The sequence below is a fragment of the Cyclopterus lumpus genome, chromosome 21 (assembly GCF_009769545.1).
Source record: "Cyclopterus lumpus isolate fCycLum1 chromosome 21, fCycLum1.pri, whole genome shotgun sequence".
In the NCBI taxonomy this organism is placed as follows: Eukaryota; Metazoa; Chordata; class Actinopteri; order Perciformes; family Cyclopteridae; genus Cyclopterus; species Cyclopterus lumpus.
Genome location: NC_046986.1, coordinates 7840620 through 7859397, shown reverse-complemented (window position 1 = coordinate 7859397; position 18778 = coordinate 7840620). Strand labels below are relative to the sequence as shown.

The 18778-nt window shown below is 43.8% G+C and overlaps 1 protein-coding gene across 4 annotated transcripts in view; it reads left to right on the top strand.

The window, feature by feature from the left end:
• The first annotated feature begins 9794 nt into the window (after nt 1-9794).
• st6gal2a (ST6 beta-galactosamide alpha-2,6-sialyltranferase 2a) overlaps nt 9795-18778 on the top strand; it is a 36546-nt gene continuing 27562 nt past the window's right edge. For 2 of the 4 annotated variants that reach the window (XR_004611775.1, XM_034561234.1), the window contains exon 1: nt 9795-9995. The gene's annotated coding sequence lies outside the window, so the exon portion shown is untranslated. Of the gene's footprint in view, nt 9996-14259; nt 14355-14934; nt 15055-18778 lie in introns of those variants that run through there. The other 2 variants (XM_034561236.1, XM_034561235.1) reach the window with 2 other exon arrangements.

Below are 18778 nucleotides of genomic sequence, written 5' to 3'. Positions count from 1 at the left end.
CAACTGTTGCCGTCTAGCAACAGTCCGCCACACTGGGAATGAATACTGCATACTAACACTGACTAACAATCGCAGCGCACACGTCTGGCGTGTTACCTTTTGTGCTTCTTCAGTATAACAAAATGGAGCTCTTGCTGTGAAATTATTCAGAAGTCCGTCCGAGGCAATTTCATTCAGTCCTTCACTTAATCTTACTAGCGTTTCACAATATTTGTTTTGTCATGCAAATCCTCATTGCCCAGAAACTTCTTGATGGATTAGACAGGTTCTTTGTCAGCGAAGGCTTACGGCACATAGGCACATTATTCTAAAGTAAGCTACCTGTATCACAAGAAGCCTAGGAGAGGATATGCATTATGGAGAAGAATGCTTTTCCTCATGTGAGTGAAAGGATGTATTCTCCATCTTTAAATGTTTAATTTGGATTTTTGCAAATATGCGTGTGTTGGTGTTGATCATGTTGCATAAAAACTAGGTTCTTCTGTTGTGTGTGGGTGTGGGAGTCCTGCTCTTCTTGTGAATCACTAACCAAGGCATATGGTGTCTGTGACCTGTAGGTGTTGAGTCACAGGTGTGTAGAGAGTAAAACCAGGAGGGGGAGTCACACCGTCAAACATTCATTTGCTACGGCGCCGTCCAATTAAAGTTGCTTCGGCTACAGTCTTTTTTGATGATGCTGTTATTTTTGTGTACAGAAGCGAATTGTTATTGTTATTACCTGAGTGGAAAACGGGGGATAATAACAACATGGTTTTCATGCACTGTGCAGCTAGAGAGGGACGATTTCGGGGGTGGAAAAAAAAGTGTAATAAATCTCATCCTGCTTGCACAGTAATCCTTTAAACAGGCTCTGCTGTCTTTCACACTCTGATACATCCCTTTTGAAAATAGCTGGGGAAAAAAAGCTCGAACCGGGTTATTTTAAGGGGATTTAGGAAGATAGAGAGGTTTAGAGTTATTTCAAATCCCTTGCCGGCATGAAACAAAACTTTAAATGGTCTATTTTAGAGGAAATGATTTTTGTCAGGAAATCAGAAATTTCTCACAGCAAATATGTTATGTTGATACTGAAGATGAGTAAACCTTTCCAGTGTGCTGCACTGATACTTTGACATTAACTACAGATGAGTTGGAGACAATATTCAAATTGTTTACTCAACCAAGAAGAAAGTAAGAGTGCTCCATTGCAAGTAAAAGTACTGCATTGAAATGCCACTTTGCTACCATTAGCTAAATGTACCTAAATTATCGTAATGCAGAAAAATATACCCTGTGAGTGTTACAATATGTCCCTCTGAAATTAAGTGTTATTAAGAAGAATGCAGTTACATGAAATGGAAGTACTTATGTAAAGTACAAGTACCTCAAACCTGCACTTAAGTACAGTAGCCTACTTGAGTAGATGTACATATAGCTGTTCATCTTACTCAGGGATAACGTCACACAACACATGAATATGCATATGCCTACTGCAAGAGGAGGCTCAGAACCATCACACGATGCCATGCTTGAATATGCAAGCTTTGTGTTTGTTTATTTTCTTTGTGTTGTCTCATAAAATAAAGCCGAATTTCACACGTATTTTGTGTCTGTATGTACTGCACTGTGGGAGTGTAGGACCGGCTGTAAAACAATATATGATGTGGGCGTTTGCACCTAAAAGTAGACGCGCTGAGTTTGAGGTGTGAATGCGAATGTTTAATTTCTACAGTAGCTTGAGAGTGAAAACATCCCAGTACGTGATACACACATGCTACATCCTTAGCATCCCGTTTGGATGACAGTAGGAGGCTGGAAGCTCCCACAGCGGACCGGCCGTCATACACAGGGCTGTCCATCAAATACTCGGTTGCCATGGAAACAACCTAGTTTCAAGCTAGCGCAAGGCGGGTGAATACGATGTAATGGAAGACCAGACAGAGCCGGGGCTGCGTCGCTTTTTCAAGCGACCACCCTCATCCTTGTCTTTTTTCAACAAAATGATACCGGGGAAAGAGAGAGTGACACATTATCCGGCCACAGTACTGGAAATATGCACAGCTATAAAACAAAAACACACGGTACCTTTATAAGTGGTTGCTTTTTATTGACATTAATACTTAGGCCGAAGCCACATGACACCTCTTCCCCCGTACGTAGGTTTAGAGGTTAATACAAGAGTTTCAAAGAGCTCAAGAAGGCTTATCTTATGAACAACACGTAATCATTAAAGGTATTACACCCAGCTTACATCAGTCAGATAACAAGCAGAGATTACCAGCAGAGACAGAAAAGAAGAGATGGAGATGGAGAACGGGAGAAAAAGAAAGACAAGAGTCAAAGAGAGAATAATCTCGCTAAGCTGCAATTAAAAATGTAACACGAAAAGGAAACAGGCAGACTTAGTGAGCTTGTGACGGGATGACGTATAGTTTCTAAGGGATTGACATCAAACTGTCATCTGTATAGACGATGGTGACCTCACACTGTCACACATGTAAAAAGCATAATTGCTGTATCGAAAAGTGTGAAGCCTGAAGGAAATACCGTGACGAGAAAATAAATAGGAAAACAGGCTTGAAGCCCGGGAGACAGAGAGAGAGAGAGAGAGAGAGAGAGAGAGAGACAAAAGGTGAGCTGACGGAGTCTGCCATTGCCATATGGTGAGGCTGTGGGAACGGGGCTGCCGTCTCCCATGAAGTGACAGGTATACAGTGTGAAGAAATCTCGGGGAAACCTTATGGGATTCAACACTGCTGTGAAGGCAGAGGCACAAATGAATATAGCGGAAGAGTGACAGCCTCTGGCAGGGTTCAAACTCTCTGTGGATCAACTTTACAGTTTGAAATGTTTTCATCACAACAGCACCTTGAATCTGTTTTGAAATCTAATACAGTGGAAATTATGGACAGCAATATTTGTGTGAGAATTTCTGCACAGAGAAAAAAATGGCAGAATAACTTTGTTCATTGCCTAATTGTTTGAGTCATTTCTGAAGCATATAAGGCGAAACATTCGCTGAGGATTCACTGCTTTCCTCTGCTGTATGTCATTGAATTACATTGGGGAGGTTGTGCTGGTGGTTGAACAAAACAAGGACCCCATGAAGTCGGTCGATAAAGGTCCATTTAGTAGCCGGCCTGGAGCTTTTCTTCACATAGGATCCTCAGCAGATGGAGTTTCTCCAGTTTTGTCCATCACAGCTAACTCTTATTGAGTCTCATGGTTTTTTTTTATCTTCACCTACCGTGTACTGTGTTTTAATGCGGACAAGCTTACAATTTAAAGCTCTCATTAAAATTGCTGTTTTACGGGGGGCGCCCTGGTAGCTCACCAGGTAAGCCGTTAAGGCTGAGTCCTTAAAGCAGCGAGGGGAAGGACCCAGGGCCCGTTTGGTACGTGTCCTCCCCCCACTTTCTGCCCCTTCCTGTCGGTCTCTATCTATTAAATACAGCAGAAGTGCCAAAGAAAAAAATGCTGCTTTATGATCAGAAAGTCATCTGACATATTCAACCTAAACACGGTTTATGACAATGTCTGCATTGTGTGATTTGCTGCTAAAAAGAGTGATTACAGAGCGTGGAAGAGACTCACACTAAATCTTCTTAACTTTAACTTTCACAAAGCCATCCAGGCTTGTTTTCCAACAGCTATCATTTACCCCAAAATGCGATGGGAGTGTTTTCTGCTCCGTCTATTTTGGAGACTGTGTTCTAAAACCCCTGGTTTCTTCTGGGGTCAAAATGTAGACTTACCGTCAATAGGGGACCACAACAAAATTTGTGTTTTTCCAAATGTAGCTGTTTTAGTGTGGATTCACTCTATTTGAAGGCCCAGCGACGGTGTTGGTGTTGGATCCCTTCCACACATCCTCACCTGCTAATCATTTCCCATCTTAAGCAAAACTCGCCAGTGGATGCAATTTCAAAGCAAGAATTATTTTCCTGGCTTTACAGACAACCCGTCTGGAACTGGAGCAGAGGGTCTAAACAAGGGAGCCCCATTGAGGTCTTTGTTACATTTCGCGAACACACACATCATCTGTAATGATGAGGCTATTTTGCTATATTTTCTCCTCTGCGGTCGCGGAGTTCATCCACCGAAGTTGAGCATCGGAATAAATGTTGCAAAAGAGCAGTTGTAGCCGGTACCACATCGCATCCATCATCCAATAGTCTTCCTCATGCACATGTAATATTTAGGTGGGAACAAAGACAGTGAAAGGGAGATGAGAAGGCAGACAGCCACCAGTCTATCATACCCTTTGTGTTTGTCTATTTCTGCTTATATTTGATCATTTGTAGGGTCTCAGTCTTTTTTATCCAAGAACAATGGAGTAGTGCATCATCCCAGTAAGCCCTTTGGGTTCTACTACTCCTCAGAACATAATGTATGAAAGGAGCAGTGCGGACGAATATAATCGTATCATATCTTCAACTAATTCTGTCTCTAGCTGAAATCCAGGTGGCAGCTTGCATCTCTAAATGTAAGGCTGACATCTCTCCGTGGATGTCTGCACACCACCTGAACCGTGACAAGATTTTAAGGGAAGGCTCCTTCCCTGTTACCATCGGGAACTCTGTGGTGCCTCCAGCTCGGACTGTGAGGTAACCTGGGCGTGACGCTGAATGATCGGCCGTGTGTCGTTGCCAACATCGCTGCGACATCTCGCTCCTGGAGATTCAGCCTCCACAACATTAGCACAGATGCGTTCGTTACCCAGGAGGCTCTTGTCAACTTGCACATGCAAATTGCCCAGGCTCATCCTACATCCAAGACGTGGTCCAACTATATGCATCAGTTGGCTCGCTCACTAAGAGGGTGAGCCCAGTTACCTCTCATCAAAATCAGGACTCAAATGTCTTCTAAATGTAGCACTTGAAGCAGATCTCCATGTATAATGAACTGGATGGAATTACACACTTCTTTCAATTGTGTATCTCTGTGGTTGAATGCACTTATAGTAAAGTGTGTTTGGATAAAAGCATGAGCAAAATCTTTTTTACGTTGTGTGTATATTACTTATTCCATTATATTGATCTTGAACCTCTATGTCAGGTCTGTTTTTATTATTTCCAAAAAGCTTAAGCTGTGCTTTGTTTTGCTGTTAATTTGCGAACGCTAACATGCATTCCCTAAGATGGTGAATATGGTACACATAGCATGCAGCGTACATCCCCACAAATGGCTCTGTCGACTCTCAACACACACATGGATAATAATACAACAACTTATAAACAGGTTCACACTTTAATGTGTATTAAAAAAAAACGAAATAACTTTGAAATAAACGTGTTCTAATGAGACACAGGATGTGACAACAATGTCCTCGACGCAGCCAGTACCAATGATCATTTGGCTCCTCTGGCCTCTCCACATGCACACGCCACAGAGATGATCTCATCAGACCCATCAAATGGCCACAAGAGACACCTCTTTGCTCAGTCTGTTAAGGGCTAAGTTACCCACTGGCCTTTTTACTACACCCGTCGCCTGTTTGCTCATCTCTCTGTCGTGTATGAGGATTGAATATAAAGCTGATAAAAACGCTCTTGGAGGCCCTGTCCTTCAATCCGTCCGCCCTTTCCTCAAAACACCTCCACCAGCATTGTGTTGACGTGCACACGAGCCCCGTTAAGTCAGCGTCGGCTTCCAGTGATGTGTTGACACACATAATTCCTATTTATCCGTCGAGATATCGCAATCGGGGGAAACAGATGGCATGAAATGACCAGGACGTTTAAGGCTCGAAAAAAACAGGGGAGCACATCAGCTTATCGCCATGGAAACCGTCACACTCTCACAGGTTTTCTAATGGCCGCAATTAGTTGAGGGGAAGAGGAAAGTGGGGAAGATCAGAGAGCTGGCCAGATGTTGGAATATGATTTTGGCAGAGAGCTCTGATTCATTCACATCACACAGTTACGTGTCTCAGTGATGATTACGCAGGTAGTGATGATGAGGGTTGTGCTGGTGGCTGTGCTTTGACTTTAAAACAAAGACAGAAGCTGACGCAGGAAGCATCAGAGGGGATGTCAGTGCTGGCTTTACCTTCTGTCGCCCGTCTGAAAGAGCTGTCTGGCGGCTAGTTAAATACTAGAAACAGCGAATTCTTAAACGTGTGTAAATTGTTTTCGGTGGGCCATTTTTTTTTTTTTGTTTCTCTGAACTGGATGAGTGCCTTCTATTGTAGGTATGCCTCATACAACCCCACTTCATAAAAACTATCCTTTTTAGACCTTTTTACAGGTTATAAAACAAGTCAGCTGGTGATGGAGTTTTCAACCACCTCATGGAGCTCAATAGCAAACAAGAAACATTACATTATCTCCCTATTATCTCCAAAATTAATCTAGAAATGTCCTTCTGTTGGAAATCAAAATGACAAATTGTTTGAAAAATGACTTTACATTTAAAAATGTCCCCACAAACAAAGGGTTAATTGGTCCAAAATAGATCACAGTCATCGGTCATTTTCGAAGGGAAAAAAAACCTGCTGCAGCTGGGATGAAAAGAAAAGCAAAAATACACTTTCAGGCACACACACACACTTCACACACGCATACGCTCCATCTTCTGTCATAACACACATGCACACGCTCACCTCTTCCCTTCGTTGTGAGATTCCTTTTCTTGGTCGTCCACTACAAAGGCATGCTGTATAATGAAGTTTGGCTGACTGACGCACACCTGGAGAAAGAAGATAAGCACCTGAGTCACGTGTTCAACAAAAGAGCCGCTGACCTGCCGCGGAGCGGCCGGGACGACACTTCGGCGCACGGGTCTTAAACATATTGCTCTGGGCCAGAAACACAATTCCCACAGCCCACTCATGCTCTCCATATTTCAGTCACAGTCTCTGAGCACACCAGTGAGTTTGTGTGAGTCATCTGCCTCCAAACGTCCCACAATGGAGTTTCACTTTGAAGAGATCAGCATGTGTGCAACGGAGCCGCGGCCTCCGGTTGCATTATTTTGTCTCAACAGTTTGAGTTTGAGGGGAACATTTTGGGATAAAGTTTGCAAGTTTTGTGCCTTATTTCCACTGTGTGTTTTGGCTTGATTGCACTCAACTGAATTTTGGTTACAGGTAGTAAGTACCCTCACAATGTAGCTGGGATTCTGAGCTGAACTGCCCTCACATCATCTTCTACCGGAATATTTTTTTTTTTCAGCAAACAAACAAGGTACCTGCGCTTTGTCAATTATATGAATGTAATGTACGTCATTTTTTGGGCTGCCATTTTAAAACATCTGCGTCGAGTGATTGCAAGAAAATATTGCTTATTGTTGACGGTAGCTTGGCTATTTAAAAATATTGAGTTTGTGCAGGATGTCAAGTGACGATTCTAGTGACAAATCTCTCTGACCAATCAGTGGTCTGCAATGTTTTAAATCCATTTCTTATATCAGCTCATCTCGCTTAGGAATCTCAACCGGTGGTGGTACTTTAAAAAGAAAGTACCTGGTACGATCCAATACTTTTGCAAGTGGAAAACCCAAACCCAATGGTCATCTCTTTCTGCCCCTCCTCTGTTCTCTGAGAGGCCATCTGAACACCCTCAAGGGTCTCAGCGGCTAAAGAGAAGGCTTCTTCCGTACGCACCGTGTTCACTTTCCAGTTGGTCTCCCGGTTCACAGACAGCTCGTTAGATCCCTTTGTGTTGTGATTCACTATTCATTGGCACATTTTGCTGTGCAGCAGTAATTGCAGCATGCAGCAGCAGCGGCATCTGCATCAGATGGAGCACAAATTCATAAATAAAATCTGGATGGCGGAGCCATTTGAACGTTGTGACATTTACGGATGAGGTAATTAAGAGAGCGGCGCACAAATGCACAACCCATATTACACTGGTTGATCCTTGCACAGCACAATAACACAAACTACTTACTACTTTCTCCATCTTACACACACACACACACACACACGCACACACACACAGGCACACACACACACGCACACACACACACGCGCACACAATCGGCAACAGAAAAAAACCAAAAAAGGATAGCCCCAGCACCAAAGGTCACGCTGCAATTACAAGATGCAGCATACATTTAGTCGCTAATATTACATCTTCATCGTCACATGGAGTTTGCTCACTTGTCATAGAATTGTAGATTTCCATTTTTGTGTGCACTAAGCTCAATATTATTTACACTTATTTTCTTTTGTGCGAAAGACTCAGATGAGAAGATTGATATCACTGCTATGTCGGTTTGCATAAGGACTTGGGAGAGTCTTCTCCGTTCAAAGGTAACAAAATCCTCCTACCTTCACCTCTTACGTTCACTAAATAACACATTGTATCGATTGTGTTTATTTAATACAAAAACAACAATTGCCTTCATTCAAATTAAAGCATTTCCTGAAGGCTTATACTGTAAAAGCTCCGGTCAGTTGACTCCAAGCGTGGCAGCAACGTTTTTTAACAAGACCAAAGGGACCATCCTACCCTACTTCTTGCCTCTCATCTTTGGCTCCCTGTCAGAGTTGAAAGGGAAAGCTTGATATTTGTTTATCAAGTACCACAAAGCCCAAAAAAAACGGCGTTGCATTACATATCACCCCGCTATAGACACCGGAGGGCCTCTGAGGCGGTGTTACTGTATGATGACAGAGGTTTCAGTTCAATCAGGGAGAGACCGGTTAGATGAAGAAAGGATGCATGTTTATTGTTAACAGATGATATGAAATGATGAAGTCTCAGCGTCTTTGGCGCTTGGACTCTGCGGGGAGATTTGCAATTGAGGGCCGACTGCCCCGATCAGCAACGAGATAGACCCCCCCGTGGAGTCCAGACCTGGTGGTGATGAGCTGATGGAATGATGAGTTGATGAGGCTGATGGATCCGTGGAGACTGGGCGGAGATGGGGAGGTGGAGGGGTGCGTAACAGCAGCATGAAAGAACTGAAGGTAGGGAGACAGTCACATTTAAATGAGACAGCAGCAAGATGATTGGCTAAATGTCATTGTTTCCGTGTGCTTATTGGATAGAGGGGATCAGCTGATCTGCGCAGCTGGTGTCATGATTGACGGTGCAGGGCGATGACAGCAAGTAAACAATGCGTGAGCATGCGTGAGGAATGATTGGCAGGAATGTGAGGAATAGATGGCGGGCTGAGGGGTACGGTCTTCCTGTCTGAACTTGCGCTAGAGCTCCATGTGTATCAGTAGCTGCACAAAAGTTACGCAAAATGTGGCCTATTTTTCTCATGGCTCACAATAGACATATAGGTTATATAGGTCTTGTTTGTTTATAGTCATACAAACACAAAAACAACAACAGCATGATGTCAAAGCAACAATTTGCTCTTTACAGGGTGCACTACATATAGGATGGGAGCAGTTGCCAGGCAACCGACGGAGGCATCAGGAAGTCACTGCTCCTGGCAAAGTTAAGATAAGCTGAGATAAGCTAAGCTAAGATAAGATAAGTTAAGATAAGATAAGATAAGTCAAGATAGGATAAGATAAGTCGACTTACATTTACTGGACAGACATATAGGCTCTCACTATTCTCATCTAACTTCCCTATTTCCCAAAATGTCATTTATCCTCTTTGAACTACACGGACCGGCTGGGAAGTTATCATATTCATAATAAATATGTTGTGTCCTTACTCCTCCCCTCCCCTGCCATGGAAGGTATCACATTCAATATCAATATATACCGTTCCTTCCTCCCTCCTATGCTCCCTTTCCTCGTTTCCTTCCCTTCAGGCCAAACAAGCCACACAATCAGTACTCGCTGGCTCCGCCCCCCCGCCCCCCTCGGTGGATGTGGGATGCGAGGAGAGAGAAGAAAAAAAAAAAAAAAAAAAAGGGCCATCAGCAGAGTGACAGACAACACAGCCCCTCCGCTCCGCTGCGCGTAGTAGTGGGTCTCTTCTCTGCGGACGGAGAGCCGAACCGAGTCGCGTGCTCTCCGTGCAACAAGGCGAACCGGAGCAAAATGGACCTCCGGACCGCAGCAGCAGCATCATCCGGTGAGCACCGACTGGGTTTTTAAGGTAAGGCTTTGTTCGCTCTCCCGCAGCATTTCCATACAGATCTGCATTCGCTGCTTCAGCGCGTTTTTGTGCAGGACACCGAGAGCAAGGCACAGGGTGGAAGGATGTGCACGCGCGGTGTTTTGCGAGAGAGAACCCCCCCCCCCCCCCCCCCCCAAAAAAAAAAAAAAAAACCGATTCCATATTTCGTGATTCTCTGAGATCGAACCTGCAGGAGGAGACGGAGGAGACAAACCCCTTTTGTGCGCGTTACTTTCACCCGTAGCTCGGTCGAGGATCATCGGGGAGGGAGAGAGAGAGCTCATTTAACGGGAGCTCATTGAGTCCCCCGCGCGGCTCTTCTTGGGCTTCACACACACACACACACACATAACAATTGGTTTAATAAACACGAGGGGCAACATTGACACGATGTGTATCATCTGGATGGTGCCACGGGACATCCACACTGAAGAGTCCGTGGCACAGCTCACAGCTCACGGGGAGAGCAGGCCCGCACGCTGTTCCCAGACTTGAGGAGAAGATGCAGAGCTTCATTGTTCCCTTGAGACTTGGTTCTTGTTTAACGGCTTCATGCACATGTTGGAAAGTCCATTCAAAACAGGAAACACAGGCCAAGACCTCCAGGGGACACAATCTGAAAGTCACATTAATGATAAAATGGCCCATATGTGTGTGTGTGTGTGTGTGTGTGTGTGTGTCAATTTCAACCCCACTGATTCCTGATATAATACATTGTTTGATAAGGGAAGTTGCATGTGCAGATCTGTGCCACTCTGTTGTCCCGATCGACATAACATATGCTCTTGTTGTCTGAAGTTAATTGGAGGAGCAGTGTTGACATGTTTGTTTTCGCATGGCTGCACTTTCATATCCACAGCTGCACCACTTCTCTGTGCTGCAGATGGGTTTTTAGTTTGGAGCAAGTTCACGAGCGATGAATTCAGAAAACACCTCCGTTTCCAGACCAGGTTTTTTTTGTATTTTATTTTTTTTATTTAACACAAAGCCGTAATGTAAATCATTCGCCTTCACACCATTTTGAGTCATTTACAAGTAGAGGAAAAGACAGACAAGTGTCGAAGGCAATTGTGTGTTTTTCTGTGGGGGGGTTGGAGGTGTGTTATCTTTTTTTTTTTTAAGTTAATCTTATCTTTAACAGGAAAGTGGAGGTTTAGCACTCTAAGGTGTCGAGACCTATCGATGGAAACGAAACATGTGATCGCATCACCTTCTGAAAACTGGGAGCAGAGATTGAAAAGTAAACTTCTAACAATTAGAAAGGCACCTCCCGTTCTCACTTCAGTGGAATCAAAGACACCAATCGGTTCTTAATTTATTTCTGTGTGCTGCAAACCAAAAAAAAACCAGCACGGTTGAAGAAACTTTAAAAAGCCTCTCTCGCAGGTTATGGTGACATTGCGTCAGAAAAGTCTTGTTTGGTTTGTTCGTGCACAGCTGCTGAAAACATGTGCACTCTGTTTTTTTTCTAAGATTTGGAGCGATTGTGACAAGGACACAATTTAACCACCAGAGTACAACTGAAATGACACGCATTATATAAAACTAAAGTTCAATTATTTACCTTTTTCTTTGCAAGGACCATTTTATTTCATAGTAAGTGAACTCTACATGTCAATCCCCCACCCTCTCACGATGTATTATGAATGCGATAATGGGTATCCTAACTCCCTATAAATGCACACCAATGTGTAAAAAGAGTTGCGAGTCCTCGGAACATCTGCGTTATTGCTTTTACACAAAACAATGTCATTACCGCAAGGTTTGCTACACACTGGCTGGCACCTCCTTTGTCTCTCCAGCTGGATATTTATTGTCTCAAACGGGGAGGCCTCTCTGCGTGTGCAGACGGAGTTCAGGTGTGTAGGAGAGCGGCTTCCTTTTAGTGTGCACTAACATTGGGTCACTTTTCCTCCTGCAATGACAAACCTCATTTATTTGACCAATGTTTTCCACCAAAATCTTTCCATTCTGAACACGATCTTAGACTTCACTCCACTATGGAGTTACTGGAATTTAGCTCAGCGGGTTGTGGTCTTCAGTATTATCCCATAAGGAAAGGAGATTCTCCAAAGATTTTAGAAACGGGAGAAATGTTCAAGTTCCCACACGGAGAAAAAAAAAAGAAAATACAAAATACATTAATTAATAGTAAACACACAAGTTTAATTTCAGCCGCTACCGTCAAGCTACCGTCTCCAACCGCAAGCGAAACGCTGTCTGCTAAACCACAAAATAGTGGTGAGGCCGTTCTAAAAATACCAATTGGTGAAATGCACAATTGCCGTCAGTGATGACCCAGTAACGGAGTTAACTGGTTGGTCAAAGATCGACTGCTCCGATTAGCATCGCATCACAGGAAGCTGGTGAAAGGAAGTGAGTTATGAGTATCCCAGTGAGGTGTGTGTGTGTGTGTGTGTGTGTCTGTGCATGTAGTGCTTCTCATTAGGTCGATCAATACCGAGCAAAGCAATGACATTATGGAAGGTGCACGTTATTTTCTGATAATGTGTCGGTGTTTGACTGACTTACCTCCACAGCATTGAAAGGAAAATGCAAAACTGATTCCAGGACAGAAAAGGAAGGCGTTCTGCTTCAGGGACAACATTTTCTGAACCGTCCACTCTCAGACTGGAAAGTGTTTACAGACTTCCTCTCTCTGAAAGACAGATGTGCAACGGTTGTTCATCTCACCGGCAGCAGAGCCGGTGAGATTTATTTCAACCGCGAGATGATGTTAGAAACTGAAAGAATGAGGTTAGAAACTGACGATTTTTTTTTTTTTTTAATTTAGAAGGTTTTAAATGTCTTTTTAATATTGATGGAAGAGAAAAAATGGGGGCTCATAACAATAACGGGTTTCTTTTGGCCATCTTTAAGATGATGTAGAGAACTTGTTCGCAAACAGTTATTTAAACCTATTTTCACATCCTGCATTTACTGAGCAACATTATCATTCATATTTTTTCTGGTCAACTGATGAATGGAAGTCCAATATTCACTCTCTCTTTTAGCTCTGTTTTTTGGTCTCTACCAACCCCTGAGGGAAAGATCTTTCTCTTAAGCTATACTTTAAACATAAAATCTGATTATTTCCTCATCTCACTGTATCTCAGGGCTCCTTATCCCTCATCTGCTCGTGAACTTTTCCGTCAACACTATATCTGCTTTTTTTTTTAAAGTTCCTCTTAAAATTGTCCAAAGCTAGAGTTTCCTTTTTAAAAAAAAATCCGTTCTAGGCTGTACACTGTATATGTGGAGACACCGCCCAAAGGAGTGGAAGGATTGCATGGGCAGGGGGACTCTGGGAAGGTGGAGGTGTAATTTCAGATGACCAGAGCAGCAGTTATCTGAGCTCGGCCTTCATAAGCAGGAGCGCCGGGGTCATCAAGACCAGCTGTGCCCCTCACTCCTATCTGAGAGTGTGAGCACTCGGGGAGGACTTGTCTCTTTCATGAGAACCACATGGGCGTCCGGGGTCGTTAGCCGTCTTCACGAGATTGTAAACTTCTTCTCGAGGAGTTATATTGGGCACTCGTTTCTGTGCGTTTTGATGTGTGGCGGCTCTGCTCCTCGTGCCGAGTCTTCTTTAAACGGCGACATGGGAAGGTTTGAGCAGCTTATTGTGGCGAAGCTTTCGCAGTCGCTCTATAAGTCTCTGATAGGCTGCTAATCTCAGTCTGTGTTTAGGAGCAAGTGTCCAGAGTTCAGGCAGATTAGAGAGAGGTTAAGCTGTCTGAAAATGGCTGTAGTGCTGTAGATTAGTGGGCTTGTTCTCTGGGCAGTCAAACATGATTTCTCCATAAATACAAATGTGTGTGTGTGGAGCCCTGATATGCATAAATCCTGTCGCAAGCCTCCGCGGTAACCTGTAAAACCTGCTCTTATTTTGTGTCTGGACCCCGAGACGCGTTACTGCTTTTAGCTCAGCAGCTGCTAGCCTCATTTTCCAAAACATGCACGAGCAGGCAGTTTGAACTCCTATGAATTTTATTCCCAGTTCAGAGACGAGTGGAGTGAGGGGTCATTGCGAGTACAAGAGGGTGACTCGTCATGCAGTCTGATTGGTAAAAGCATTACGTCCGTTCAGTCTCCACGAGAAGCCTGAAAAAGACTTGGGCTTTTAAGTGCACTTCCTCTACTTTCTCACATCAAACACCCGCCCGCTGTGGGTGTCGGGGGGGGGGGCTCCCAGCTGTATTTATGGGCCATAATGTGAGGTGTAGAGCTGCATTTCCTTCGTAGGACCTTGCTTTTGGAGAGGGCTCTGCACGCGTGAACGCCCGTCCGTCACGAGAAACCGCCACCCTGTGTGATTTATCAGGATGTGCCGAGAAGGTCAGGATGATTCAACTCTTCCCGGCCCCGTGATTTTGTCAGATGTCCTTTCTTCTTAAGTGGAGGTTACTTTGTGACTCGTGAAAGTGCTTTTTACAATTAAAAACAGCGTCGTTGTATTCACGCCTCCTGTTTACGTTAAACAGCCAGTGGATGACTGATGACTTTATCACTTGGGAATGAGTCAGACACGTTTTTCTGGTCTGTGGCAGGCTGCTAGTTTTTTTTTTTATAAATGAAACGCGTCCTCTGCCCTTGTAATTACGACGCGCGTGCACACTTCACATGGTGCTCTGATGGAAAGCGAGGGGCTAATTGGTTGTGCAGAGAAGTTGTCCAGGTGTCGGCTCAGTATTATGGATGTTTGCTCTCTGCAGAATGAAGACCCATTGTGTGCACATCAATGTACCATGTGGACCCTGTCGCATCCTCTCATTTTTTGTAGATCAGATAAGCATTTTGTACAGCAGATGGACTGTGACAGGTGTGTGTGTTTATGAGAGAGACTTCCTCCTCCCTGCACTTCTTGGCCAATATTGGGTGTAGTCGCTTCTTTAGAGGAAGATTAATGAGCGCCCAAGCACGCCTTTGCAAAAATAGACATTTTCGCTCGGCTGATATAATCGGTGCTGTGGTTGAAGGAGGATCGCAGGACACGGGACAGAACTAATCTGCCTCAGCGGGATCAGTCTTTAATGGGGTTAGTACTTTCTGTCCTGACCTTGCTGGACCCGGTATTACAACCGCATGAAGCCAAACCTCATGATTCTGCTGCCGTCAAGAGAGAATCAGGATGAAGGATTTCTTTTCTGTGTGTGTGTATTTATCGCCTGTACATATAAAATATTATGTATGTAACGCATATATATTCTCCTTTACCATGGAGCTGCCAAGGAGAGTGAAACGTTCTAATAGACACATTGCTGAAAAGCTTAGTTTTAAGATGAGCCAGTGTACTACTCTTGTAACTGCCATACCCCTAACGATAGATACCCAAAGACATATTTAGGAACATACTTAAAGCTGCCCTGATTACATTTTTTATATTAACAATGGGTCAAACTCTTGCCACTCTCATCTCATCATAGTTACTAGCAGTCTGTGGTTTCCAGTGAAAATGCCTTGTTGAACTTACACTACACTTTTTGCTCGGCAAACAAACACAGTTGGCAACTATCCAACTACTTGTTTATCAAAATTGTTGTCAATATCTTTATCGTTTTGTCAGAAAGTTACATTCCACTGATGCGTTGCAGCTGTGCCGCTTGTCAATGCTCAGTTTGTTGATCCAATAAACCGACTACATCATATATGGCAAGGAGCACGAAGGACTAGCCATGTTTTTGTTTAGTCTTGAAAAGCACCGCCATCATACTGGTGGAAACAGTCACGTCGACATGCATCACATTCAAGTCCCTGCAAGTTGATTTGTATTCGGGCAAAAAAAAACTTAAACACAAGGTGTGTTTCTCCTTTTTTTAGCCTCCCGACTTGAAAAGCACTGAAACTTCTGCTTCAAGTTTGTGCTTTTTAGATTTCAAAGCTGGTCTGTACTTAGCTGTACGATGTGCATCTGTATGCGTGAGTGCAGCCGTGCGCTCGCATGCTCTGGTGTATGTGATTGGCAGGCGGTCGGATGGCTGGAATGAGCTTCTACTGCCTGCAGTGTGTTCTCAGCTCCACATGCTGGGTGCCAGTGGTGAGCTGCCAGTTGATCCACTGCTGGTAGTAAGTCACGTTTCCACATAAAGACCGGCGGGCCATCGCCACAGTTCTGCAACTACACACATGTATGTTTCAGAGATACAGCGGCGCATGCAATATTAATTCTGTTCTTCGCGTAGTATGGCATAACTTTCTAAATGACTGACTTCAGAGCAAACGCGCGCAGACAGTCAGTCGGTGGAGCCGTGCCTGCGCTTACATCTGCATGCACGGCACCACAGTTAAATGTAGGTCACGGAATAAGGCAGATGAGGGGGTAGGAAAGAAGGTGAGCCAGTGGAAGTGGAAGTGAAGGGAGGAGGAAGCCTTTCATTATGTCATAATGCTGGAGCAGCGGCAGGATTAGGGCTCGGCAAGATGTATAAAAGGCGAGATTAACCCCGAACTTTTCTAATTTGAAAGTGATAATTCATCTTTCCAGAGAGGGGAAAAAGGCGACCGTATATGTCAATAAAGATACTGTACATGTCATCAGCCTTTGTTTTGTGGCTGGAAACTATGACTGTACATAATTAGCACCAATGGCAAACACAAACAAGTGAAACCCAGAGAAAGTTGAATGAAACCGTTTCTACCTGATGCCAAGACCAGCGCCTGAGCTTCGGCATCGTCCTGTTTGCAGTCGCTCACTCACACAGGCTTAGGTAGCCATTCAGTCTACAGGCTATTCTTAACAGCTGCACTTTGGGGTTTCAAGATGTGATGAAATGCAGCGGACCCTTCGGAGAGCTCGGACGCTGGCAGTGTAATTACACGGGGATAAGTCTGATGTGCTACTCGGTAATAACCTCATTGCCTCCCGAGGCTAAAGCAGGGTGGACCCGTAGCAGGGGGTTCATTAAGTGAGGAGAGAGATATGCTCTGTTCTTTCATTTACTCTGTGTATATGCCTCTTCTTTGTCTCCCTTCAGTGTGTCTTTGCTTGTGTCAGCAGTGTGTTTTTATTTTTTATTTTGTCTCTGATCTGCAACCGTACACATTTATCTCTGAACGACTTGTGTCTGTGATACAGTGAAATATTATGCCTCGTATTGGCTGTGTCTGCCAGTTCATATTGCGTCAGGCCCTAAAAATGGCACAAGCTCGATACCTCCTATAAGTGCCTCTGCGTTAATGACCGTTTTGTAACCGGAATTACATTTGTGAAAAATGATTTCTAGGATTAAATTGCAGGCGTCAATTTATTTTATCTGAAGGTCTGAGGCTTATAGAGCTACGCCCAGCTCCCAGTCAAACTGTGGGTGTTAATCAGACGGTTAATTTACATCGGTGTGATCTCAGATTAAACTCTTATTAGCTGCGTGTGCACCTTGTCATGGGATTAATTCATTAATTCGTCTCTGCAAACAACGGCTAAGCAGCCTCTCTTGAAAATGTATTTAAAACTCGGCAAAGTTAAACTTGGCATTTACTCGTTCAAAGAAAGTTTTGTGGATCGTGTGGAATTAAGCAGACCGTACAGATCGTCTTCATTTTTGGTATCGTCACACTTTTTGAGATCAGGCTGCTAAAAAAACCAATTTGGCAGCTCAGACAGGTACAGCTAAGAGTTCAGCACGCTTGAAACGATCTAGGTCGTCCAAAGGTGGCATGAAAAAAGCCCGTTTTTGATTGCCTCATCCTGACCGTATCGCAGTACAACAGAAGCACAGCTGTTGGCAGCTCGGCGAAGTGAACTACTCCTTAATCACGTGTCACGTGATCGTGAAGGTACACTGTGGAAATATATCGCGTTGCAAAGTAATCCATCAGGAACGTGTGTTTACATTGATTTGATTCACCAACGCTAGCGGCTTGCCGGATGGCATCCCGCTGTGCAGCAGCAGCAGTTGAGCCAGATTGAACTTTGCCAGAGGACCAAGACAGGTTACATTTCTTTCTTTTTTCTTTTCTTTTTTAAAGTGAGAGGGATGCAACAGACTGCCAGTATGAACGGGGTCTTGCATCCTAGAGTACGATTTGGTTGTGGTAGCCAAAAAAACCACGACACTCAAATTCATAACACTCTGGGTCCCAGTCGTGAAGCTCCACGCACCCAGCACCTCCTATGTTAGACTACAGTCTGCTTCTAAGTGTGTCTCCCTGATGTAATACATTACAGTGATGTGTTCGTCCGTAGCTGCTCGAAACTGCTGCAAGGTGAATATAATATTAAAGTAAAACGCCTTTATTTCTTTTCATGGTGAACAACTCTCCTCTCGTGGGTTTAATATTTTATGAGGAACAAGTCCTCTGGTCAGTGTTGTATTTGAAAGAAAGTACACACTGCTATTGCCTTGCAGTGTGCAGAATAGAGGACAACATGTTCTCTTGCAGAGCCGAATATCATGCATATATCTATATATATATATATCTATATATATATATATATATATATATATATATATATATATATATATATATATATATACATACATATTACCACTGCAATGGCAAAGTGTCATCCATTGCCATTGTATTGTTTCCTCTACTCTTATGCCATGTTAAATGCCTGCCACTGATATTTTTTTATTAGACTAATCAGACTCGACCCACGCGGTGTACTACATTTTATTCTGTGCTTAAATACGGGGAACCGTTGAGAGCATGTTCCTGTGACCCAACCGCTCAGCATTTCCTTTGTATCTTCTGTAAACTTCATGGGGGCCTTTGCCAAGGTCACAACTTCTACTCCCGACAGAAACTGCTGCTGCTCGGTT